Source organism: Triticum aestivum, chromosome 2A (genome assembly GCF_018294505.1).
Source record: "Triticum aestivum cultivar Chinese Spring chromosome 2A, IWGSC CS RefSeq v2.1, whole genome shotgun sequence".
Lineage (NCBI taxonomy): Eukaryota > Viridiplantae > Streptophyta > Magnoliopsida > Poales > Poaceae > Triticum > Triticum aestivum.
This window is the reverse complement of record NC_057797.1, coordinates 509944101-509970263: the sequence shown is the minus strand read 5'-3', so window position 1 is coordinate 509970263 and position 26163 is coordinate 509944101.

Genomic DNA, 26163 nt, shown 5'->3' with positions numbered 1-26163 from the left:
TTGTAGACCATTAAACGGAAGCATTTATCAACGTGGTTAATGTAGTCATGCACCTTCACGATTCGTCTCGATCAAGTACCGAATGTACGACACCTCCGCGTTCAGCACACATTCAGCTTGATGATGTCCTCGCCTTCTTGATCCAGCTAGACGGGCGAAGTAGTATATGAGTTCCGGCAGCATGACAGTGTGGGATGGTGTTGGCGAAGAACAATCTCCGCACGGCTTTGCCAAACACAACAGAAACCATGACGGAGGATAAACTAGAGGGGACGGGGTTGCCGGCACACGACTTGGTGATTCTTGATGTGTTCCAGATGCTAGCCCTGCGGACCCTGCGGGTTCGAGAACTATGTAGACATGACCGAGACACTTATCTGGTCAATAACCAATGGCAGAACCTGGATGCCCATATTGGTTCCTACATATTCTACAAGGATCTTTATCGGTCAAACCGCATAACAACATACGTTGTTCCCTTGTCATCAGTATGTTACTTGCCCGAGATTCGATCATCGGTATCATCATACCTAGTTCAATGTCGTTACCGGCTAGTCTCTTTACTCATTCCATAATGCATCATCCCGTGACTAACTCATTAGTCACATTGCTTGCAAGGCTCATAGTGATGTGCATTACCGAGAGGGCCCAGAGATACCTCTCCGATACACGGAGTGACAAATCCTAATCTCGATCTAAGCCAACTCAACAACCACCATCGGAGATACCTGTAGAGCATCTTTGTAATCACCTAGTTATGTTGTGACGTTTGATAGCACACAAGGTGTTCCTCCGGTATTCGGGAGTTGCACAATCTCATAGTCAGAGGAACATGTATAAGTCATGAAGAAAGCAATAGCAATAAAACTCAACGATCATAATGCTAAGATAACGGATGGGTCTTATCCATCACATCATTCTCTAATGATGTGATCCCGTTTATCAAATGACAACACATGTCTATGGTCAGGAAACTTAACCATCTTTGATTAATGAGCTAGTCTAGTAGAGGCATACTAGGGACACTTTGTTTTGTCTATGTATTCACACATGTATCAAGTTTCCGGTTAATACAATTCTAGCATGAATAATAAACATTTATCATGATATAAAGGAAATAAAATAATAACTTTATTATTGCCTCTAGGGCATATTTCCTTCACAGACATGCCCGATCAGCTCAATAAGCACCTCAATAAGCAGAAGGAGTTCATCCACGGCTTGGTGGAGGTGCTGAAGGAGAGCATCAACGACATGCCCGCTGAGTTCAATGAGCAGGGGAGTTGACCACCGACTTGGTGATGCTGCTGAAGAAGAGCATTGCCTCAAAGAAGAAGGTGACCGGCGTAATCCTGCAATTTCAGGAATACATGGCAAAGCTCTGCCATGAGCTCGACCTGCTGAAGGAGGAGAACGCCGGGTAGAAGAAGCTGCATGAGAATAGTAGTTCCTCAATGAAGATGTTGCAGGCCATCATCATGGAACAGAAGGAGGAGTTGGCGAAGCTCTGCATCGGGCACCCGGCTGCTGTCAAGGTACGTAATGTGGCAGTGGAACAGATGATGAAGGCTCGCTTCGAGAAATCTTGCATCATGGACAGAATGAAGAAGATGGCGGAGGAGATGCGCAAGGAGATGGAGGCCGTGGAGGCGATGAAGAAGTAGTTACGACTCCGCGGCTAGCAACCCTTCATGTAGTAGAGAGCAGCGCCCCAGACTTGTGTGTGCGTCTTCCTTCTGTTTTGGGGGTGATAATCTTCCTTCTTCTTTTGCTCTTGTGGTTCTTCTTTTGCTCCGGGTGTTTCGCCACACATGTAACGTTCTCTGCGAGGCATGAATAGAACAGTGCTAACAATGAGAAGACTAGCAAATTAGATCATTTTTATCGCCATATGGCACTAGGCTGCCGTGTTTCGTGCTCCTCTGTCGTACTCCAGTGGAAAACTTGAGTATACCACATGGTTCTGTGCTCCTCCTCAGGTCATCGGCACATTTATACGAGCAGTCAAATCATAATGCCCCGCCTTCCAGCAGTACTGAGCCATCAAATCACAAAGGCCCTCGCCTCTCTTGAAACCGACCAAGCTAGACTGCCCCCGCCCTCTAACCTTTTAAAAATGTATACTTTTGTACAGTAGTAGTATCGATGGATTGCACCATGGAGCAAACTAACAAGATGAAATTAAAGAAAAAAGGCGGTACATATAGAGAGCGCTCGTCGCCAAATTATGCATATAGTAATATTAAAAAAGCTAGTACGTACTTAACTTGGGGCTAAATTCTACTAAAGAAATTACCATACCTATTTAATTCTTGGGTTCTTATTATTTATGCCACTAGTTGTCTATCACTACTCATTTTTGCCACTAAAAGTTACAACTACTCGAAAAAGCCATCGATCTGTGAATGCCTGCTCAAAAATGCAATTAGATATCTCAAAAATGCCATCGTTAAGTTAGATGTTTGCTCAAAAATGCCATTAGACATTGTTATTTTCACGTCAAACCCATTGACCATGTTATATGAAAAAAATAAGCTGATTCTCACAATGATAAGTGTGGCCCCGCTTGTCAGGAGTAACCAAGAGAATAATTTTATAGGAAAATAAGAACGTTGTTGGGATCAAGTAGGCCCCACACTTTATTTTACTGTAGTGAGATGGAGGGAGAGCTGGCATGTTGGTCTAATGGTATTTATGTAATTATAACATGGAAAAGGTGATTTGAGTCACAACAATGATGTCTAGACAACACACCCCTCAAATAAAACTAAGCACCCTGAAATTCTTTGACAAAACTAAGCACCCTTAAATTCTTTGACAACTAAACTGCTGGAATTATGATGTTGGCCATATATATTGTACATATATAATGTGAAGAAACAAGTGGTAGTATTATACCAACTAAAAGATGAACTGTAAGAAATAGTACTATGTACGTACTGAAGAGTTAAAGTAATGAGAAGAAACATAACATAGTTCTGCTGGGGCTCAGCACAACACACCCCTCAAATAAAACTAAGCACACCTGAAAATAAACTAAGCAACTAATCCAGTAGACACTGCATTAGAACCACTATGAGCAACGACACTGCCACCTTACTCGGACTCCTCGTCCACGTCCTCGACTTCGTCCTTGTCCCTCTTCCTCTTGGCCGATACTTCTTTGATTGAACCGCACACTTGGCTCTTTCTCTTCATCCAACCCTTGTAGATATTGGAACAAGGGTATACATCCATTGCAGCGTAGTGGATGTAGTCTATATCTAGTACATTCCGCTGCCATGCACGATGAAACTTGGGCAGAGGTTTTTGCAGTTTACCGTACGAAGGAGGAACCATGGCTCCTGCCAGGGTCAGTATTGAAGGCTGATCACGGGAGGGCACCAGCCCTTTCTTCTAGAGGTCGAAGGGGTTGCCTACAACAAGGCCTATCCAACCCAGGATTGTTCTGTCGTTCATAAAATCTATGGTAACGAATTTGACTAGGCCGCCCAGGAGGAAGTTCTTAAATTCCTCGCACTCAACATCGGCATGGCATATGTGGTAGACCAAGCATAAGTCATGCACGAAAACCTGGATCACGACAGGCTGCATCTTCTCTTCCTCCTTCAGATTCTTCTCTTTGTCCAGGGTTGTGGTGTCCTCAACATCTAGCCCAGCAACCCATCCATCATTTGAGTTTTCAAACATGCGTCTGAAGCGAGCAAGGCATCCTTTCACCGTCCCAGAAGAATGAGTGTAGATGACATCGAACTCATCGCCGGTGATGGTTCTAACCTTGTACTCACCGCTAATCATTGAGATTTGGGATGCCATGGATTTGGGAGGAGGGTTAGGATTAATGGAACTGCCGTAATGTGAAAGGACGGGACGACTAGGAGGGAACTTCCGTAATGTTAAAGGACGTCCAGGGACGAGTAGGAGCGAACTATGCGAGCGGTTTTTTGATTGTAAAAATGCTGAGTGGGGCGTGCGAATGGCAGGGTAGTGGCTTGCCTGGTGGATAAATGGATTCATGCACAGTACTATGTGGGCCCAATTAGATGTCATGTCTACTAGATGCCCAATTAAATGGCTTTCGATGTCATGTCAAGTGTCGGGAAAATTACAGGTGATACGAAGCTTTCCATTATCCCATGATACGGGCTTCCGAGATCCCTTGGATCCGAGATCGAATGGTTGCATGGCGTGATTCTAGACCTATGGGTGAATATCCTATCCTGGAGGGTTATTCTGCAAATCATTCGATCTCAAATCCAAGGGCTGCCAGCAGCCCGTATCATGGTCACGCCTACCACGACCGTCACCTCGCTCACGCGGTCGTGCCCTTGGAGATTTAACACGGTGCATTAGGCTATCTGATGTTGGCATGTCATACATAGTCATCACTTAGTCACTCATACAACAAGGTTATATAAGGTTGGCTATAAGAGTATTTTTTTACTTCTCTTTCTCTCTTTCTTCGTAGTATTTATGGCATTTGGCAAGGAGTGACCTCTTCCAATGAAATGGTGCTTAGATGAGGTGCTAAGGGCATTAAATGGCTTAGCAAATCAAGTCCCCAATGCATAGGTGCTTAGTTTTTTGTTGCTAAGTTTGCTTCATTTAACTAGCTATAGACTCAAAATTGTCTTTTCACCTAGGTACACGTGCTTAGCATTGTTTCTTCCTGAGGTCACCAAACTAGTCTCTCTCTTCTTAATTAACTTGCGACATTAGACTTTATAGCTATGTGGCAGGCTTAGCACCTGTACGAGCAAGTACAATAGTGGGCTATAAGCCCGCTTACATGGCATTTTTGCATATGTGGAGGAAAGAGGCAAGGAAAAAGTGGAGGAGTGGGCTCTCATGCAAGAGCCAGCCTCTACATGGCGCAACATTGGGAGAGGCACCTGTATACCATGGAGGTGGTCAGGAATCGGGAGACTCAGGCCGGTCGTAGCTCGCTGTCCAGCAGTTAAAATGATAATGGAAAGTCAAATTACAGGGCCCCACCTATCTAGCAGTAACTCGCTGTCAAATCACACAACCCTATGTTTGCAGCAGGCTATTCCCTCATTTTCTCGCGTCTCTGTCGAACCGGCTAGGCGGAACTACCCTTCCTACCATGCGGGAAAAGCCCCGCCCTCGACTTTTAAATAGTATAGTATACTAATTTTGTATCCATGGATTGCGCCATGGAGCAGAGCCTCAAGAAAACGGTACACATGTATGGAGTATACAGCATGCCCGTCGCGTTCGCGTCGCACCCGAGACGGTCGGTCGGTCTGGCATGCTGCTCTCCAAATGGAACGTGCGTCATATTGCGTTTGCACACACATGTGGGACCGCAATTGAGAACCGACCATAGGCACACTCCACGGCCCCGCAAGTCGGGTGAGTTAATAGAAGAGAGAGACGAGCGATAGTACTAGAGAAGTGTTGTACAGACATTGGGGCCTGGATGATCCCTGCATAACACAGAAGATCAGTTCGTCCATGCATGTGACCAGACTCTAGTAGACATGCCTGGATTGGCTATTGTCTACATATCGTGCAGGCTATGTTGTACAAGGTTGTAGTTTTGGTGAGAAATGTAAAAATAGGTTTTTTGTCATCTCGCAATATTAGGTGTCATGTGCTTCGGATCACTACGAGGGTTAAACAGCGACAACTGAGTTCCTCCAAGGCGCTGGTCATTGGGGGCACATGCATGAAGACTACTCAGCTGCCATCTAGGTCAAGACGGTGTTAATTAGGACATCTATCAATGAACCTCTTTTCTATGAGTTTATCTTTAATTTGAGCTTTGATCCTCGTCTAGTTTGTTCATCGGGATTCATGTTGTCTCCTTTGGGCAGTGAGGTTATGGTTTCTTGTCATGTGGCATTTTTTCATGTTATATGTTATAATCCAGTGCTTCGGATCAAAATGACGACAACTGCGCCCCCGGGCACGTGCATGAAGACTTCTCGACAGTCATTGACCAGCTCAAGCCGACTCCGATAGACAACAGAAAACTAGTACTCCACTATATAGGCAGGAGCCTCCATGCTTGCTTGCTAGTGTTGCTCTCTTCACATTGTCTTGTCCTCTCTAGATCTAAACACGACAGCAGTGGGCACACTCTCTCTGTGCTCACCGCTGGTCACAGATCCAGCTGGATCCTCTCTGTCGGCGAAGGTGAGAAGGTGCAATGTTCACGAGGTCGTCATCGGCGACGACTCTTACCCACTGCCAGTGTGTCCCGATCAGCGTGCCTTAACGTTCTCTCCCAAGCACCACTGGCTAGGGAGGGTGAGGGAGTCCTGGATTAGGGGGTGTCCGGATAGCCGGACTATACCTTCGGCCGGACTCCTGGACTATGAAGATACAAGATTGAAGACTTCGTCCCGTGTCCGGAAGGGACTTTCCTTGGCATGGAAGGCAAGCTTGGCGATACGGATATGTAGATCTCCTACCATTGTAACCGACTCTGTGTAACCCTAGCCCCCTCCGTGTCTATATAAACCGGAGGGTTTTAGTCCATAGGACGAACAACAATCATACCATAGGCTAGCTTCTAGGGTTTAGCCTCTCTGATCTCGTGGTAGATCTACTCTTGTACTACCCATATCATCAGTATTAATCAAGCAGGACATAGGGTTTTACCTCCATCAAGAGGGCCCGAACCTGGGTAAAACATCGTGTCCCCTGCCTCCTGTTACCATCCGCCTAGACGCACAGTTCGGGACCCCCTACCCGAGATCCGCCGGTTTTGACACCGACATTGGTGCTTTCATTGAGAGTTCCTCTGTGTCGTCACTAGGCCTGATGGCTTCTCTGATTATTAATAGCGATGCGATCCAGGGTGAGACCTTTCTCCCCGGACAGATCTTCGTATTTGGCGGCTTTGCACTGCGGGCCAATTCGCTTGGCCATCTGGAGCAGATCGAAAGCTACGCCCCTGGCCATCAGGTTAGATTTGGAAGTTTAAACTACACAGCGGACCTCCGCGGAGACTTGATCTTCGACGGATTTGAGCCGCAGCCGAGCGCGCCGCACTGTCACGATGGGCATGATCTATCTCTGCCGCCGAACAGTGCCCTGGAGGCCGCACCCGCATCAGCTCCGACCCTTAATTCGGAGCCAACTGCGCCAATCGAGGATGGGTGGTTGGACACCGCCTCGGGGGCTACAATCTCTACGGTGATCGAGCCGAACACCAGCCCTATTCTCTGCGAAGCCCGTGACTCCAAGGAGCCGGACTCCTCTCCAGACTCCGAGCCCTCCGCGCCACTACTGATCGAACCCGATTGGGCGCCGATCATGGAGTTCACCGCCGCGGACATCTTTCAGCACTCGCCCTTCGGCGATATTCTGAATTCACTAAAGTCTCTCTCTTTATCAGGAGATCCCTGGCCGGACTATGGTCAGCAAGGTTGGGATGCGGATGATGAAGAGATGCGGATGACGAAGAAATTCAAAGCCCACCCACCACCCACTTCGTAGCCACTGTCGATGATTTAACCGACATGCTCGACTTCGACTCCGAAGACATCGACGGTATGGACGCCGATGCAGGAGACGATCAAGAACCAGCGCCTATAGGGCACTGGAAAGCCACCTCGTCATATGATATATACATGGTGGACACCCCAAAAGAAGGCAATGGCGATGGAACAGCGAAGGATGACCCCTCCAAGAAGCAGCCTAAGCGCCGGCGTCAGCGGCGCCGCTCTAAATCCTGCCAAAGCAAAAACAGTGATTCTGGCATGGGAGATAATAACACCCCGGACAGTGCCGAAGACAAGCACCTCCAGCAAGATTTAGCACAGGAGGATGGAGAAGCCAGCCCTCATGAGAGAGCGGCAGACAGAGAGGTCGAGGACGATAATTATATGCCTCCCTCCGAAGACGAGGCAAGCCTCGACAACAACGAATTTGTCGTGCCGGAGGATCCCGTCGAACAAGAGCGTTTCAAACGCAGGCTTATGGCCACGGTGAGCAGCCTCAAGAAAAAACAGCAACAACTTAGAGCTGATCAAGATTTGCTAGCCGACAGATGGACTAAGGTCCTTGCGGCCGAAGAGTATGAACTCGAACGCCCCTCCAAGAGCCACGCAAAGCGCAGGCTGCTACCCCGATTAGAGGAGGAAGCACCTAAACCTACATCACCAGCGCATGATGCGGCCGACCGGCCACCCCGTGGCCGCGACAGAGAGGCCTCTTGGCCCTCCACTCAAGCCGCACCCCGGCGCCGCTCAAAAAATACCAAGGCACGGGAAAATGCGCCAGACCTGTGAGATATATTGGAGGACAAGGCAAGGCAAACAAGATCGATCTACGGATCGCGTGGGCGCCCCATGGCACGAGACGGTAATCGTCACTCCGGATACAGTCAATCCGGCCGGGCCGAAAATGGTAGACAAAGCTCGTTTGAGCTGCGTCGTGATATAGCCCAATACATAGGCGCCGCACACCCACTATGCTTCACAGATGAAGTAATGGATCATCAAATCCCTGAGGGTTTCAAACCCGTGAACATCGAATCATATGATGGCACAACAAATCCTGTGGTATGGATCGATGACTATCTCCTTCATATCCACATGGCCCGCGGTGATGACCTACACGCCATCAAATACCTCCCACTGAAGCTTAAAGGACCAGCTCGGCATTGGCTTAACAGCTTGCCAGCAGAATCAATTGGTTGTTGGGAGGACCTGGAAGCCGCATTCCTCGACAATTTCCAGGGCACTTATGTGCGACCACCAGACGCCGATGACCTTAGCCACATAATTCAGCAGCCAGAGGAATCGGCTAGACAATTCTGGACATGGTTCCTAACCAAGAAAAATCAAATCATCGACTGTCCAGACAAAGAGGCCCTAGCAGCCTTCAAGCATAACATCCGCGATGAGTGGCTTGCACGGCACCTAGGACAGGAAAAGCCGAAATCCATGGCAGCCCTCACGACACTTATGACCCGCTTTTGCGCGGGAGAAGACAGTTGGCTAGCTCACAGCAATAACATGACCAAGAGCCCTGGTAATTCGAATACCAAGGACAACAGTGGCAGGTCATGTCGCAACAAGCAAAAGCGCCGCATTAACAGAGACAATGCTGAGGATATGGCAGTTAATGCCGGATTCAGAGGCTCTAAACCCGGTCAGCGGAAAAAGCCATTCAAAAGAAACACTCCGGGCCCGTCCAGGTTGGACCGAATACTTGACCGCTCATGCCAGATACATGGCACCCCCGAAAAACCAGCCAATCACACCAACAGGGATTGTTGGGTGTTCAAGCAGGCAGGCAAGTTAAATGCTGAAAGTAGAGGCAAGGGGCTGCATAGCGATGACGAGGAGGAGCCCCGGCCGCCGACCAATAGTGGACAGACAGAAAGGTTTTCCCCCACAAGTGCGGACGGTGAACATGATATACGCAACCCACGTCCCCAAGAGGGAGCGGAAGCGTGCGCTAAGGGACGTATACGCGATGGAGCCAGTCGCCCCAAAGTTCAACATATGGTCTTCCTGCCCGATCACTTTTGATCGAAGGGACCACCCCACTAGCATCCGTCATGGCGGATTCGCCGCATTGGTTCTAGACCCAATTATTGACGGATTTCACCTCAATAGAGTCCTTATGGATGGCGGCAGCAGCCTGAACCTGCTTTACCAGGATACAATGCGGAAAATGGGCATCAATCCCTCGAGGATTAAACCCACTAAGACGACCTTTAAAGGCGTCATACCAGGTGTAGAGGCTAACTGTACAGGCTCAGTTATACTTGAAGTGGTCTTTGGATCTCCGGATAATTTCTGAAGCGAGGAGTTAATCTTCGACATAGTCCCGTTCCGCAGTGGCTATCACACACTGCTCGGGCGAACCGCATTTGCCAAGTTCAATGCGGTGCCGCACTACGCATACCTCAAGCTCAAGATGCCAGGCCCTCGAGGAGTCATCACGGTCAATGGAAACACCGAACGCTCTCTCTGAACGGAGGAGCATACCGCGGCTATCGCAGCGGAAGTACAAAGCAGCCTCTCAAGGCAATTCTCTAGTCCAGCTATTAAACGTCTGGACACCGTCAAGCGCGCCCGGAGTAACCTACAACAAGACCGCCTGGCACGATCTGAGCAAGCGTAGCAATGCGGCCCCAACCCTAGCCCTCGCGAACTTGCGAAACCAGTGTTGCACGTACCTAACTATGCTCTGGAAATACGGCTACTGAGGGAGTCCTGGATTAGGGGGTGTCCGGATAGCCGGACTATACCTTCGGCCGGACTCCTAGACTATGAAGATACAAAATTGAAGACTTCGTCCCGTGTCCGGAAGGGACTTTCCTTGGCGTGGAAGGCAATCTTGGCGATACGGATATGCAGATCTCCTACCATTGTAACCGACTCTGTGTAACCCTAGCCCCCTCCGGTGTCTATATAAACTGGAGGGTTTTAGTCCATAGGACGAACAACAATCATACCATAGGCTAGATTCTAGGGTTTAGCCTCTCTGATCTCGTGGTAGATCTACTCTTGTACTACCCATATCATCAATATTAATCAAGCAGGACGTAGGGTTTTACCTCCATCAAGAGGGCCTGAACCTGGGTAAAACATCGTGTCCCCTGCCTCCTGTTACCATCCGCCTAGACGCACAGTTTGGGACCCCCTACCCGAGATCCGCCGGTTTTGACACCGACAGAGGGCTTCCGACCCCTTCTTCCTTGTTGCCGTAGTATGGGCAGATCCGGCCTCCCGCCGCCCACCTAGCGACATCCCGGCGACCATCAGGTATAACTTCCTTCGATACCGTCCTTGCTCTACTTCTCGAGCTCCTGACGTTGCTGCATTTGTATCTTTTACTATTTCTATGGACCCCTCATAGATAGGATCAATCGGCTGTTCGAAAGCCACCTAAATTTTTACTCTTAAGAGGTAAAACTAGTTCATGCACTTGAATCTAGTACTACTTGATTCAAACAAGGAAGAAAGGGGGTGGGGGTGGGGGAAGATTTGTTACCTGAATCTAGGACTTGGTCGAAAGAGGAAATAACGGGGGAGAAAAGTGGCAGAGACTAGCTATCCAGCTGGTCTCTTGGTCTAATAGGGAAATAAAGGGAAACGCAGTGCAAACTCAATATAAACCCGATCTATTGGTTGAAAAGGAAAGAAAGTGGGGATTGGGGGACAAGTCAACAGAGTAAGTCCAGCACTAGATATGCTAGCCTCACACAATATAAGGTGGCTATACCGAACAAAAAGGGACCAACCCAGGAATACTATTCTGATGTTTGTTGCCCCGAGCCACTCTTATGTAATGCCACTGGTAAAATGTAGCAGTCGCACTGTTAAAAGTAAGGACACGTTAAACCAATGTTGTTTTCAATGTAATGCCTCTAGTAATATGAATGAGTGGCACTTTTTTCATGTCCTACTAAATTTCCCATTAAGATAAGTTGCTTCTTTTCGTTAGGAAATGCAGCTGTCCTGGTCCGCCTACTCTCCCATGCCCAAATACCAACTCTGTAGCAGCTAGTAACGTAAAGTTGCTGGTAAAATGAAGCAATGGCACTATTAAGTAATGTCATATTTAACGGTTGTCATAGTTAATCAAAATGCCCACACTAATATCTAGCAATGTTGCTGCTTTAGAAATTGCTACTGTCCTTGTAGGATTGCTATTCAAATAAGGAACATGCTTCTTTTCATTTGATGTATGTTTCATCACTTGTTAGTCACCCTCCTTTCCACCTTTTTAGTGCAAACAGAGATATACATTTAACGCTTGATCTTTGTTGAATTGCACAAATGATATCCAAATTATGGTTGAACATTCCAGGAGCTTCACAACCAACCTTGATGTTGCTCAATTTTATTGCAACTAATGAAGAAGAAGCTCTGTGGGTTTCATTTTCTGATGGAAATGGAACCGGGGCTGGAGCCCTTTTCTTAAAAAAATGAAGAAGAAGCTGCTAGCTCATGGGACATTGCTTCGTTTTAGGTGAACTGCACCAAAAGGTCCCATGAATTGAATCATCCATGTTGGTGACTGGTGTTATCCCTTCTATGATGGTGTTGACCGCAGATATGGTTCCCATCACGAGGTATGTTCCTTTTTGGTGTGACCGTTTGCCAAAGATCCTGGATGTTGAGTCTGCTCTTGTGCTACTGTTTTGGCACTGCCATGATAAAGCAGTAATGTTATTATTTTGCACCTTAATCTAGTGGCACTATTAATTTGAGGCAATGTTTTGGCACTGCTAGTGCCACTGAATTTTTTATATATCAAAAGAGGGGGTTTCCTCCGATTTCATTAAAGAAACCCAACCATAGAGAACCATTATCCGACAACATCTCAGTGTAAACGGGCAGTTATGCAACTACTACTAGAACGGACTGAGTACTAGCAGGAGAAAAAGTTCACCACATAAGCTAGGCAGGTAGGGGACGCAGCACCAGCTTGACCAAGTTTGGATTACAACCCTAATGCTACCACAGAAACATCAGGGGGAAGATAGAGACCTAAAGAGCTAGCTTCAGCATCCCAGTCAAAGCACCCCCGGCCTCCATCCTTGCAACGCACGGTACACCTCGTTTGCCACCTGCTTGACCCTAGTGCCACTGATAAAATGAAGTAATAATACATTTAAAATAGAGCGAGTGTCCTCTCTATAATTTCATTTCCAATGTATATAAAGAAAGTGCTTCTCTTTGTTAGTATATGTTTCATCAACTAGTCCCATTGTTAATGTTTAAGCGTTTCTGCAAACTGGGGTGCTTAATTTTAGTTGATTTGCACAAAAATAGAGGTTGGAATGTCTCAAGCCCCTCCTTGTACTACCGTTGTACACTGATGTTCATCACTAGTAGAAGGTGTATCGGGGAGACTTGGGTCAATTTCCAGTATGAGGCGTACCATATGAGGCGTCGCAGGGCCCATCTCGCCCTCGCAGCATGGCATAATATGATACTATCGCAATATTTTCTTCTATTTATTAGTGTATGTTTCATCAACTAGTGCCACTATAATTAGTCATGCATTTTCGTTATCTGTGTAAACAGGGTTATTCAGCTGCATTTTGGTGGAACTGCACAAATGTACGGATGGAACCGGCATATATGCAGAGTGCGAGGTGTGCCAAGTAAAAATTACCGACACCAACCATGCTCCATGCACGCATTGGCATCCACCACCACTAGTGGTATGTGTGGTGCTCTCTGTGGACGGATCTTTCTCAACAGCAAATCCTCTAACCAAATACTAGTAGCTTATATTGGCAGTTTTCTAGGGAGTACTCTTTTCTCAAAGAAGCACCAATCTATTTTTCTTCATTTGTACACAGTGTCACAAATTTGACCCAAAGGTCCAGAGCTATTTTAGGGTGATTGGCGTAGTACTCGGAGACTGATTGTAAGCATGATTTTCATTAGTTGTCACACTGATTGTAAGCATGAGCGGATGGAAGATTAGGTTAGTGTGAAGCTTACCTTAAACCCTACCGCCACCATTGAAACGAGGTGAGCGTCGAGAGAACCATGGAGAACGGTGGGGAAGCAACATCGCGCCATCCGGCCTCCTCTTGCGGTGGGAGAATGAATACTCTTGTGGCTCCGGCTGGCTCTGCATCCTCACGAACGGCACACCGTACTTGATCGATTCGTTATCCTTTGCGTGCTCGACCTTCAACCTGTATGCCTAGCACCTCCGCCTGACTTTTGCCTCGGGCGAATCTGTCTGCTCCATCACCCAGAGGACATACTCGATGAACTCGAAGGACTGCGGTGTGACTGCCGCCGAGGAGTACATCGCCGCCCTCATCACTGTCGTGTCGCTCTTTCGCATACATTGCCACATGGCCCTCACCGTCCTCGAAATGTCCCACTCATTGTCAAACCAAGTAAGGATCTCCTTCAACCTAGCTAACTTTGTCTGGTCGCCGCCGATGATCTACCTGATTCACTGCTGCATCCTCTCCATAGATGTCCTTCTGAGTGGTCCGGTGCTTGCTTTGGAAGATGGGAGGAGAGACGGTGGTCTTGCAATAGAGAAGAGGGAGTGGCGAGACGGTGGTTTTGGAATGGAGATGATGGAGAGGAGATGGGGTGGTTTTGCAATGGAGAGGAGGGAGAGGCGAGATGGTGGTTTTGGAATGGAGATGATGGAGAGGAGAGGAGGTTGTTTTGCAATGGAGAAGAGGGAGAGGCGAGACGGTGGTTTTGGAATGGAGATGATGGAGAGGAGAGGAGGTGTTTTTGCAATGTAGAAGAGGGAGAGGAGCGTGCGACAGTGATTTAGGATTGGACGAGAGGGCCGGCGCGTTGTGACTGGATCAAAATCGAAATCAATTTACCCTTCAATTAAGAAAGCGACCCCACATTAACTAGTCTCCCTTTTATTCTGGGTCATAATTGACCATGATTTTCACAAATAAAATATATGTTATACGTTGCAAAAATAATATAATTTGAAAGTACATTCAGATACGAACCGAACGATACAATTTTTGGTGACATGCATTGAAATTTTGCTTGTCAAATACAGTACGTGGTCAAACTTTGACCCAAAATATGCAAAACAAAAAAATACTTCCAAGGCCAGCGCCGCTCCTCTCCTCTTAAACCACCGCTGCTGCTCTCCTGTTCCAATATAAATCCAGCGCCGCTCCTCTCTTCTTCCATTTGAAAACCATCGCCCCTCCTCTCATGTTCTAATCCAAAACCAGCGTCGCTCCTCTCCTGTTCTAATCCAAAACCAGCGCTGCTCCTCTCCTCTTCCATTCAAAAACCACCGACGGCGAGTGAAGGTGTTGTGGAGAAGTAGATCGATAGATGAGTACAACCGATATGTGAGGATCGCAGACGGCGACCCTGTGAAGCTAGCTAGGATGTTGTAGATACAGTGTTGGTTTGACAACAAGGACCAACTAGTAGCGACGGCGACATCCATGGCCAAATATCTGCAACAGAGCGAAAAGGTGGCGATACTCCCGAAGGGAGTCGTGCGGGAGTACATAGAGCTGCGCCTCTGGGCCATGGAGCAAACAGATTCACCGAATCCAATTGTAAGGGGGCGATGGTGGGAGTATCGATCCCAGATGGAGCATCAACCAGAGATTGAAGGATCGAGCATCTACAGGGTGCCGTTTGTGAGGGTGTCATGCCAGACCAAGCCGATGGAGTCTTTGTCAACCAAACCCAACTGCAAGAGGAGAAAAGCAGTTGGCCCGACGATGTTTCCCTGCCGTCCTCTCCCTTGACATTCACATCGTCTCATGGGGCGGCTGTCTGCCGCCGAGGAATAGGAGGGGACTGCCCCCCAGCCCAATAGTCGGGCAGGTTATGAATTGTCAGGAGGAGCTTAGCGTTGTCAGTATTTGCAAGTTGTGAATTGTGTTGTGTATTTTGAGAGTACTTCAGATATGAATGTCTTTTGAATTTCATATTTGCAGCATTGAGCATATGAAGTATTTTATGAATTCTAGAGATCTATTTTTAGCACTTAAAAATGTAGTTTCATAGGAGTATAAAAGTGCAGACCATGTGATTCTCAGAGAAGAAACTGCAAGTTTCAGTTTCAGATAAGAAACTTCAAGTTTAGTTTCAGATAAGAAACTGCAACTTTTAGAGGCAGAGCATTTATATTAACACGGCTTTTTCAAACAAGGATAACATCATGCTGGAAATTTTATTCATGGTCGAAAATGGAACTACCAGCCAGTTAACATCATGCTGATCAACATTCATGCATAGCACATCTTCATATGATGCACACTCAAAAAGATATGCTATTTTCAAAATGCCCACACAATGCCGACTGTGCGAAAAACAGAGAAACCGAGGGACAAAGTTTTGGCAAGTGTTGGACGTGGTGTGCGTAGATGACAATGGGGACCCACATGTCAATAATGGGACAGGCAAAAAATTTGAAGATATTTTCCCTCCATCAGGTGGAATCGAACTTGGGTGGAACAGCGGTCTGGTAGTGCCACTTGGCCACTGGGCTAGTTCAGTAGTTTCGGTACAAATAAGGCACTGCCTCAGGTGGTCCGATCTCGTCCCACGCCTTTGTGCACTCGCCACGGCGCCGTTGTCTGCCGTTGTGAACATGCTGAACAAACAAGAGGAATCCGGAGAGGACTATACGTGGAGAGGCGGACAGTCAGGACCCACCAGGTCTATGGTCGTATGCAAAAAGTGCCTCATTGAAAAAATACTTCCTCCTAATGTTATACTAACGTTGGGGCCCACGGGTTTGTCAACATAGTTATATTTTTTAGGTGCATCAACGTAGTTACTAAAGGAGATAAATTTACAACAAAGCCGGGGAGCTGGCAGGTATCATTTATTATCACTATGACAGCAAGTATCAGCTGGGTTGTGGGCTGCCCGTCTAGGTTTTCTTTTTTAACTTGCGCAGCCCATGACATGTCGGTTTGTATTTTCTTGAGGGCCGTTATGTATCGACTGGCCTATGGACCTCCAGTCCGAGGTTTTATTTTTCCTGAAACATCGGCAACCCAACTTATGTATTTTTTTGAAGAAAACGCAGAGGTTTGTTCTATTTTTCTATATAAGAATAGGAACGCCTGGTCTAACTTATGTTTCCCTTCTAACTATATTGTATATTGTTATTATTTTATATGTTATTATATATTATTGTTATTGTCATCATATATTTAATAGATGCTTACATATGTAAGAAAACAATATCCCACATCTTATTACCTTATAAAAATAATTTATAAACAATAAAATCCTAGATTTTTTTGGCAACGAAAATCCTGGTGATTGTGTACAAAAGCTTGGTAAGATTTAAGGACCAATGTAATAATAAATCACTTATTATTTAAATGTATTTATAACAAAATGCTCAGCCCTGTTTATTTTTGGATAACATTGTTGCGCCCAACTCAACATCATAAGTAGAATCACCCCAGCAAAATTGTGTATTTTGAGAAAGTGCAAATGGCCTGTAATTTTTTAGAAAAAAATAAATGGGCCGCATGGACGCTACATTATTTGTTCACCCAGCCCAGCAAATGGACTATAATTCTAAAAAAAAGATCAAATTGACTAACAATTCTGAAAAAATGGGTTGAATATGTGCCACATTTTTGGAGGCTGAAATGTGGGCCAATAGGTCGAAGCCAACGCAAGTCATTGTCAACTTAGTGAAAAAATGATTCTAACATCATTAGCCGTTGGATTTACATCCAACGACCGACACCACCTACTCTCGCCTCATGCTGCTAGCAGCTCTGCTTAGCACGCTTCGTTGTGAAGCGCTATCCCATCGTCGACCAGGCCATCACTCCACTCCTCTACACCTCTTGTTCTTCTCCACCGACTGCTAAACCACACAGCACCAGAACCAGTTAACCCTCCTACACCTCTATGACTGCGACTCCACTCACGCGTCTTCCCATCTCCGGCTCGTTGCTGTCCGGGGCCTCGTCGTCGTCCACCACCTTGGATGCACTCGGCGTGGAGTGGTCAACATGGTCATCGAACGACATCCATCGGAAGTGGACTTCTCATGGAGAGGCTGATAGTTGGGTCCACGGTTGCACGCAAGGAAATGCCTCCTTATTACGCGCAAAATAATGATTCCTCCAGCTGGCAGCTGGGACCCACCGGAAGGGCCTATTTATTTCGCGAAAAAACGTTCCCCCTGCTGACAGGTCAGACCCACCAGCTATATCTTCGCACACAAGGAAGTGCCTCCTTATTATGCACAAAAAATGAACCCCTGCTAGCTGGGACCCACCATAGTGGGAGGCTGACTTGTGGGCCTACTAAGTTGACGGGGACGGGGGGCTTTGTCAACTTAGTCAATATGAATGATTCTAGCTCCAGTGACCGTATGATGTCCATCCAACGGCCGTAGTGCTTCTTCAACCTCTGGTCTTCTTGCTCCAGCCGGCCAAACCAGCGCCGGTCGTGCCGCGTGGTTCTGCCTCCCGTGGCCGGCTGTGATGCCGCACAGGCCTCACCACCCCCTACTACTCCCACCGCTGGCCAGGGCATCCCTCTACTCACCCACACCCCCTATTATTCTGCGGCAATGATAACCTCACACCGCAGCCGAACCAGTGAACCCTCATACTCCTCTCCACGTGGGCATCCACTGCCGCGTCTTCCCCGGCTCCACGTCGTCTTCTTCCTAGGCCTTGTCGTCGTCCACCGCCCTGGTGCTCTCGGCCCGGCGTGGTCAACGTGGTCTAGGAACGACTTCCATCGGAAGAGTACTATACATGGAGACGCTAACAACTGGGTCCACGGCCGCAGCAAGGAAGTTCCTCCTTATTACGTGCAAAATAATTATTCCTCCACCTGACAGTAGGGACCAACCGGACGGTCCGCCGTATTTCACAAAAAATGTTCCCCCTTGACTATTGGGACCCACTAGCTACATCTTCGCACGCAAGGAAGTGCCTGACAGTCGGGACCCACCTGGTCGAGACGTATGTAGCGTTGTCAATCTGGCCGCGAACGTGTACATACATACTGGTCGATCGGTCTGTCTGCAGGCTGCAGCGATGAACCATGGCCGTGTAAGGAAGGGCATCTGTCGTAGTATAGGCGCGCGCATGTCGTAGTAGAGGCGCGCACGTAGCATGTACATACAGCGGCCAGGGTGCAAGAAACTAAATACAACCACATGCGTAAATACAGACGGGGTCTTGAACGCTTACTCGCGCATACGTACGGCCATGGCTCGTGTACATGGCTGGGTCAGAATGGAGAAACTGCATCGTCGTCGTGTTCATCGGGAGCCAACCGGCTTGGACGGAACAGCCGATCAGAACAAGGCCTGGTGTATCGCAGAATGGAGGAAACGGCCTTGTGTTCGACCGGCCACGGTCGAAAGGGATCCTGTTCATCAGGAGGGGTCTGGCGTACCGCAAAACAGAGGAAACGGACTTCTCTTGGACCTCCTACGGTCGAAACAGGGTCCTATTGATCGGGAGGGGTGTGGCGTACCGCAAAACGGAGGAAACAGACTTGTGTTGGAGCGCTACGGTCGATACGGTGGTCCTATTCATTGGGAGGGGTGTGGCGTAACGCAAAACGAGACTCCACGGGATACTGTTCATCTCCATCGTCGACTGCCTCCACAGGCTACTGTTCATCCACCATCGACCTCCTCCAGCCTCCACCTGCGACATCTCATCCACGGGCTCCTGTTCATCCAGCCACCGCCGCTCCTCCACCGGCTACTGTTCAAATAGCCCTCTCCACGGGGTCCTGTTCAACCACCCCTCCACGGGGTACTGTTCATCCAGCCCTCCACCGGCTACTGTTCAACCAGCCCTCCAACGGGTCCTATTCATCCAGCCATTCATGAGGTCCTATTCATCCACCCCAATCGGCTCGATCGGGTCCTGTTCATCCAGGGGCAACGGCCTCTAATACCACGGGGTCCTGTTCATCCAATCCCCCGCCGGGAATAGTTCATCCAAACCCCCTAATAGGGCTCACTGTTCATCAAAGGGAAGGAGGCAGCAGGGTTTGATTGGCTTCAGTTAGCAGTAGTAGCGAAGGAATCACTCGGGTTCAGTTAACAACAAGGGATCGATCTGGGTTTAGTAATGTAGCTAGTGCAACCAGTCGGGTTCAGTTAGAGCCCAACACCTCACTCGGCTTCAGTTAGAGTGCAACGCCTCACAAACACGCGCGTACGTTGTCGTGGAATTGTCACGGCAGATGTCCTTAGTGTCAGGACTTAGTCGCGAGGCCAACGCATCTATGTGGTAGCTTGAGAGGGGTTGAGTGGGACGAGAGACGCAGGGCGGATCAACACACAAGACAAGGATTTAGACAGCTTCGGGCCCCGGGAAACATCATCCGGTAATAGCCCTACATGTTGTTTGAGGCTAGGTCTCATTATCATCACGAGGGAGTCGCCGTAAACCGGCTCTCCTCTTTGTGTCTAGCCCTAAGATTGTTTCTTCTTGCTCCTCCCTCTTTGGGGAGCCCTGCCCCTCCTTATATATGTTGAAGGGGCGGTTTACATGTGGAGTCCTATTAGGATTAGGACTAGTCTATCTCTAATACAAACCGGATACAAGTCCTGGTCTTAACTCCTTGTAAGGTAAATATTCCTCATGCCTTTCCTCTTAAACCGGCCCACCATAGTATGAACCGGCCTTCTGGGCCATGGGCCTCGTCATCCATCTGACCCGCCCGCCGGGTTACTAATGAACCGCCAAGACAGGGCGGGTAGCCGGTGAACCGCCAAGCTCCGGGCGGGTTACCAGTGAGTCATCCAGTCCGGCCGGTTTATACTCCCGTCCGGTTTACACCACGGGGTATATCCCCGACATTAGCCCCCAGTTTAATTTGGATTCTCCTGGCCGGTTTACGCCACGGGGTATATCCTCGACATTAGCCCCCAGTTTGGATTTATCCATGTTAAACTGATCCTATAAAACAAGTACAAGAACAAATTTGATAGATTATGCTCCGGGTTAAGAATTCTTGTAAACCGGCATCTGAGCATCCTTAATTCCTTGACATTTCCTTCTTCTAGAAAATCCAGGTCAATAAGCCAACTTCATAATCAATTTGCCGACATTTGTTTGTCACTGAGAAATATTGTGAAAAATAACTCCTTTGACTCTGCTCCCAAAGCGCCGATTTAAGAAATATGGGTCTGAAAATACTTACCTGATATTCAGCCGGTTTGAAGATGTAAAACTTGCCGGTTTAATATTACCAAAAATGGCCGGTTTATAAATATTGATGGCACCAGGTCATAATTGTTATCAACACCGGGTCATGTAATTGATCTTCCTGATTTTCTCAAAAACTAATAAAAATAAGATGTTCCTCCTTTATATGCATAATACCTGTAGCCCCCAAGTCTTAAGAGGAGAACATAGTGATAACTTAAGACTTGCTCCAATAAGTGTTTCAACCTTGAAGAAATCCGGTTTGTTCATCTAAATCATATAAACTGAATACTCCATATATGTAGCCCCCAAGTGCCGGGTTGTCATGCTTGCAGCAACCTAGGACTTGTAATTGCTTAAAAACTTCAATCAGTGTAGCCCCCAAGTGCCGGGTCATTATGCAATAATTAGCAGGGACTTTATAAATATAATCATGTAGACTTGAGCAGTGATGTGTAGCCCCCAAGGGCCGGCTTAGTAAAATAATGGGACTTGATATATACTTCAATGAAAATAACACCTTATAATGTAGCTTCCATCGTAGGGCTTGAACCCACGTCCACAAGGTTAAGAGTTTTGTGCTTTACCAACTGAGCAATCAATCCTTCACTATTATGGATGAAAATTTGTGTACCTTTAATTATTGACAGGAGCAATTGGTAGCCCCCAAGGGCCGGCTCATTATAATATGATGAGTCGGGTCTTCAATAAGACTAGTAAAAATGACTTTGCATTAGCCCCCAAGTGTCATGGTGCATGCTTGCAGCGACATGAGACTTGCATGTAATCTCAATTTGAATAATATAGCCCCTAAGTGCCGGGTCGTAAGCCTGCAGTGACTCGGGACTATTCCTTCCATTGTAGAATAAATCATATCCTTTGATAAAATAATAACTGTTGCGCTAAAGCGACTTTGAAAACTCAATAATACCGGTTATTAATAACCATAAAAATCCAGCCATGTTGGCTATTCAAGATAATATAATCCGGTATGAAAACCTTATTCATTCAATATCATAATGAAAAGCCAGCCAAGTTTGGCTACTTGAATAATATAACCCAATGATTTATAAGTGCATAATTCCGATGGCGCAATCCAAATATATATATATGCTGGCGACTTATAGTCCAAAAACCAGGCCGGGTTAACAAACCTATTTCTGCATACAACAAGTTTAAAGTGTCCTGGCGGTTTACCACCGGACGGGTCATAATGCCCAACATATAACCTGGGTTTATAACCAAGGCTGCATTTAGAATAATTGAATATGAAACATATCATACCTGCGACATTGAATCACATCGTTGGTTTACCAACTTCTTTTTTAGTAAGGGTGATAACCCAAATCTCGAGTACTGATAACTCCTTCCATATTGTGCACGGTTTATGATAAAACCGTGCCGGGTTGTGATAAACACCGTGTTACTCCATAAGGGGATGTTAACAACAAGGATCAAACTGGGCAAATAGTCTCCGGATTGACGTGAACTGTGTTCCGTCAATTGATTGGTTAAAAAACTTTTGTCGGTTTAAAAAACACAATGAAAAGCAAAAAAACCCTTCAAAGAAAAGTGTGAAGCAAAAGAAAAGTTTTATTTAAACTGATCAAATGGCGTTACCATGGCCAAACACGACCAAGCTCCTGTTAGGTGTAACTATGGTTCTAGTCAGCCAGGTCCCCAGATGAAACCGTGGCATTTATGCCGACCAAATGGCGTGGTCATGGTTCGGGTTTGACCAAGCCCCCAAGTGATTCTGTGGCCTTCGGCCGACCAAGAGGCATGACTGGTTCAGACATGACCAAGTCCCCAAGTGATCTGGTGGCTTTCGCCTATCAAGAGGCATGGTATTGGTTCAGACACGACCAATCCTCCAAGTGATATAACATGATGCTTTTAGCAAAGCGAACTCAAGGGGTAAACCGAAGGCCGCTTTAGAGCAACTCCGTGTAACCTCACATGATGTAAAAGAATAGAGACCCCGCTTTATGAAGCAGAAGCCCCCATGTGATCAATAATATGTCAGGCCAGTAAGGCGGGATACCCATGTTTGAACCGCGCATCATGGCAGCAGGTCCTCTTTGGCAATTTTTAACTTTTTGCAAGAGATAAATTCTTCTTGAACCGGGATCTTGAACCGGATATTGATAGCTTCAAAGCTTTGTGGGAGACATCTTTCCCTTGAACCGGATTTTAAACCAGAATCTTCATTTTCAGCCGGAAAATTTTCTGACGGCCTTTAAACCCGAACTTGCGAGAAGTTAATTCCTTTTTTGAACCGGACATTGTTAAACTGGATTTGAGCGCTTCAGAGCTTTGTGGGAGAACAGATTTCCCTTCAACCGGACTGTAAACCGGACATTTGAGAGCTTTAGTCAGACTAACTTCCCTTGAGCCGGATTTTAAACCGGAATCCTTTCTGATGACCCGGATCTTCTTCATTGAGCCGGAATTTTGTAACTGTCATATACTTTCTAAACCGGAAATTTTCTGACGGCCTTTAAACTTTCATCAATATAATAGTAGCCTCGGGGACCGGGTTATCCTTCCCTCCATCGTCCTGGGGTTTTTAAATTTGCTGAAACTGGCAATATTCGCTGAATCATGTCATCGTAGCCCCCGAGTCTGAAAGGTGACTCGAGGAGTTGGCTTGAGGCTCTCCATATTTGACCGTGATATAAACCGGCATAACTTGTATATCATTGGCGTTGATAGCACGATGTGAATCCATAGAAGGTTGAGGTGACTGCAGCGGGTTGTAAATGATCCCGTATGAGCCGTGTCAGCAACTCGGCCAATGGTTCCTTCCAACTGGCGATTTGAAGTTAATCAAAACTGTAGTGGCGGCGACTTGTGCGCCCAATAAAGAGCTCATGCAGACAGGTGCGGCCCGGTATGTTGATGTAGACCAGGCCGCGAGAGACGGGCGACAAAAGTGACCGCAACATCAGAGGCAGCTCGGATATATGAACCGGCCGCGGCACTGTAAACCGGTGCGGACGGGGAAGATCGGCACCGGTGTCGTAAACTGGCGCGCACGAGCAAGTTAACCACGTCGTGTTGATGTAGTGAACAATTGTCCTGCATCAAAAACATCGCAAGCCGGAGTAATTTGTTCTTTGACAAAAACAATATGTGTCAAAAATAGACTTAGATAGATTTCACCTGATATGTTAGGCCAGAAATTATCCGCCGCTGAGTTGATGATCACCTCGGTGACGGTTGTAAGCCGGTGCAGACGCCTGACCCGGCCGCGAGAGCGGACGGGCGTGTTGTCCGTGGCGTGGTAAGCTGGTGCGGACGGACGAGTTGGCCTCGACGCTGATGAAGCGGCGGACGACGACTTGCCCATGTAGCCGTCCAGCAGCATGGCACGGACCAACCCTAGTGCAATAATCTTAGCACGCCCCTTTGCGACACCTTTGTAACAAATAATGGTTCTGCCCAAAAATAGCAAAGACCAGAGTAATTGTTCTTGGAGAAACATTATTTATGCAAATAAAATATGTAGGAAGGATAGCACCTCGTAATATTATGCGGTGCCGGTAGGCTGGCTTGTCGCAGGTACAACGAGGCACACAGTACGCCACGCTCCCGTCAGTCTCCATGATTTGATTGATTTGACTCTGAATCACTGATCCGTTTTGCAGCAGCGCACTGCTCCTGGACCGCGGCGGCACCCATGGGTCAATGATAGTGGGGTCAACGGAAGCAGAGGCGACCCAGCGCGCGTCGGTTCATTGCACAGCAGCGGCGACAGTAGGGCCCCGGCCGGCTTACAGCGAAGGAGAGACCGCTCACGACGAGGGCGATTTGACGCAGCGGACAGACTTTGACAGTAGTGTCTCTCTGAACAGTAATGGTGGATATGCATGGTACTCTCGAGCCGCTGCTGAGCTTGCTTCATTCGTATATACAAGAAAAAATGTGGCCGCAATGGCAGAGGCGACACGGCCGCTGAGGTGGCAAATCCGGCTCCCTTGACAGCTCTTGCTTTCCATACGTTGATTCCCTTTGGGACTTGAATTGCTCAAGAGAAGTAGTACTCCTTGGACGTATTTTATTTTAGCATCTACTGACTCTTATTAGTAGTGGCAACGTCAGATCGGAAATCAAACTGTGATAAAAAAAATCCACTGCTTCCGCTGTTTCCTGATTGACAATTGATGTGACGTTTCTGCCGCTGTCGCTGTTTGCTTTGCTGTCTGGGCCAGTACGCCAATATCTCGGGCGATATTGCTTGTACGCGGGCTCAACGGCTGTACGCGTGGTTCTCTGTCAGATCCGACCCGATTTGGGTGTCCGGCAAGGTCTCCTACCTCCGATTTTTTTACCAAACTTTATTGCTAGTTACCAGATCGGATTCGATGGATCACTTTGCCTCGGCGGCGCGCAGCAGAATTCCAAACCCGGCTCTGCCAAAGACTATTTCTTGCCGAACTTTCTTCATCCGGTCAATTGCGAACTTCCCGAAACTCTGAAGAAGAACCCCTTCAAGAACTCAACACCACCGTGCGCAGGCCCCACGGTGGGCGCCAACTGTCGTGGAATTGTCACGGTAGATGTCCTTAGTGTTAGGACTTAGTCGCGAGGCCAACGCATCTATGTGGTAGCTTGAGAGGGGTTGAGTGGGACGAGAGACGCAGGGCGGATCAACATGAAAACAAGCATTTAGACAGCTTCGGGCCCCGGGAAACATCATCCGGTAATATCCCTACATGGTGTTTGAGGCTAGGTCTCATTATCATCACGAGGGAGTAGCCGTAAACCGGCTCTCCTCTTTGTGTCTAGCCCTAAGATTGTTTCTTATTGCTCCTCCCTCTTTGGGGAGCCCTGCCCCTCCTTATATATGTTGAAGGGGCGGTTTACATGTGGAGTCCTATTAGGATTAGGACTAGTCTATCTCTAATACAAACCGGATACAAGTCCTGGTCTTAACTCCTTGTAAGGTAAATATTCCACATGCCTTTCCTCTTAAACCGGCCCACCATAGTATGAACCGACCTTCTGGGCCATGGGCCTCGTCATCCATCTGACCCGCCCGCCGGGTTACTAATGAACCGCCAAGACCGGGCGGGTAGCCGGTGAACCGCCAAGCTCCGGGCGGGTTACCAGTGAGTCATCCAGTCCGGCCGGTTTATACTCCCGGCCGTATTACGCCACGGGGTATATCCCCCCCCAGTTTAATTTGGATTCTCCCGGCCGGTTTACGCCATGGGGTATATCCCCGACATACGTGTAAAGGCGCATCGCTCGTCCCCGACCACCCATCGTAACCGGGAACTCCCCGATATTTTCCTCGCCCTTGCTTCTACCACGGTTTTTTCTGTCATCGCCGGCCCAAAGAATGTCATGCAGCTGCCTCTCCAGCCCGCCCAGGACGAAAAGCCCATTTTATGTCATGATTTTTTGTCATAGAGGTAGGAGCCCACCACATCTATGATGATACCGGTTTTGTCACAATTACCGTCATAGAAGTGTCATAAGCATGACAGAAAAAAATTCCGTTCGGCCCAAATGTCATG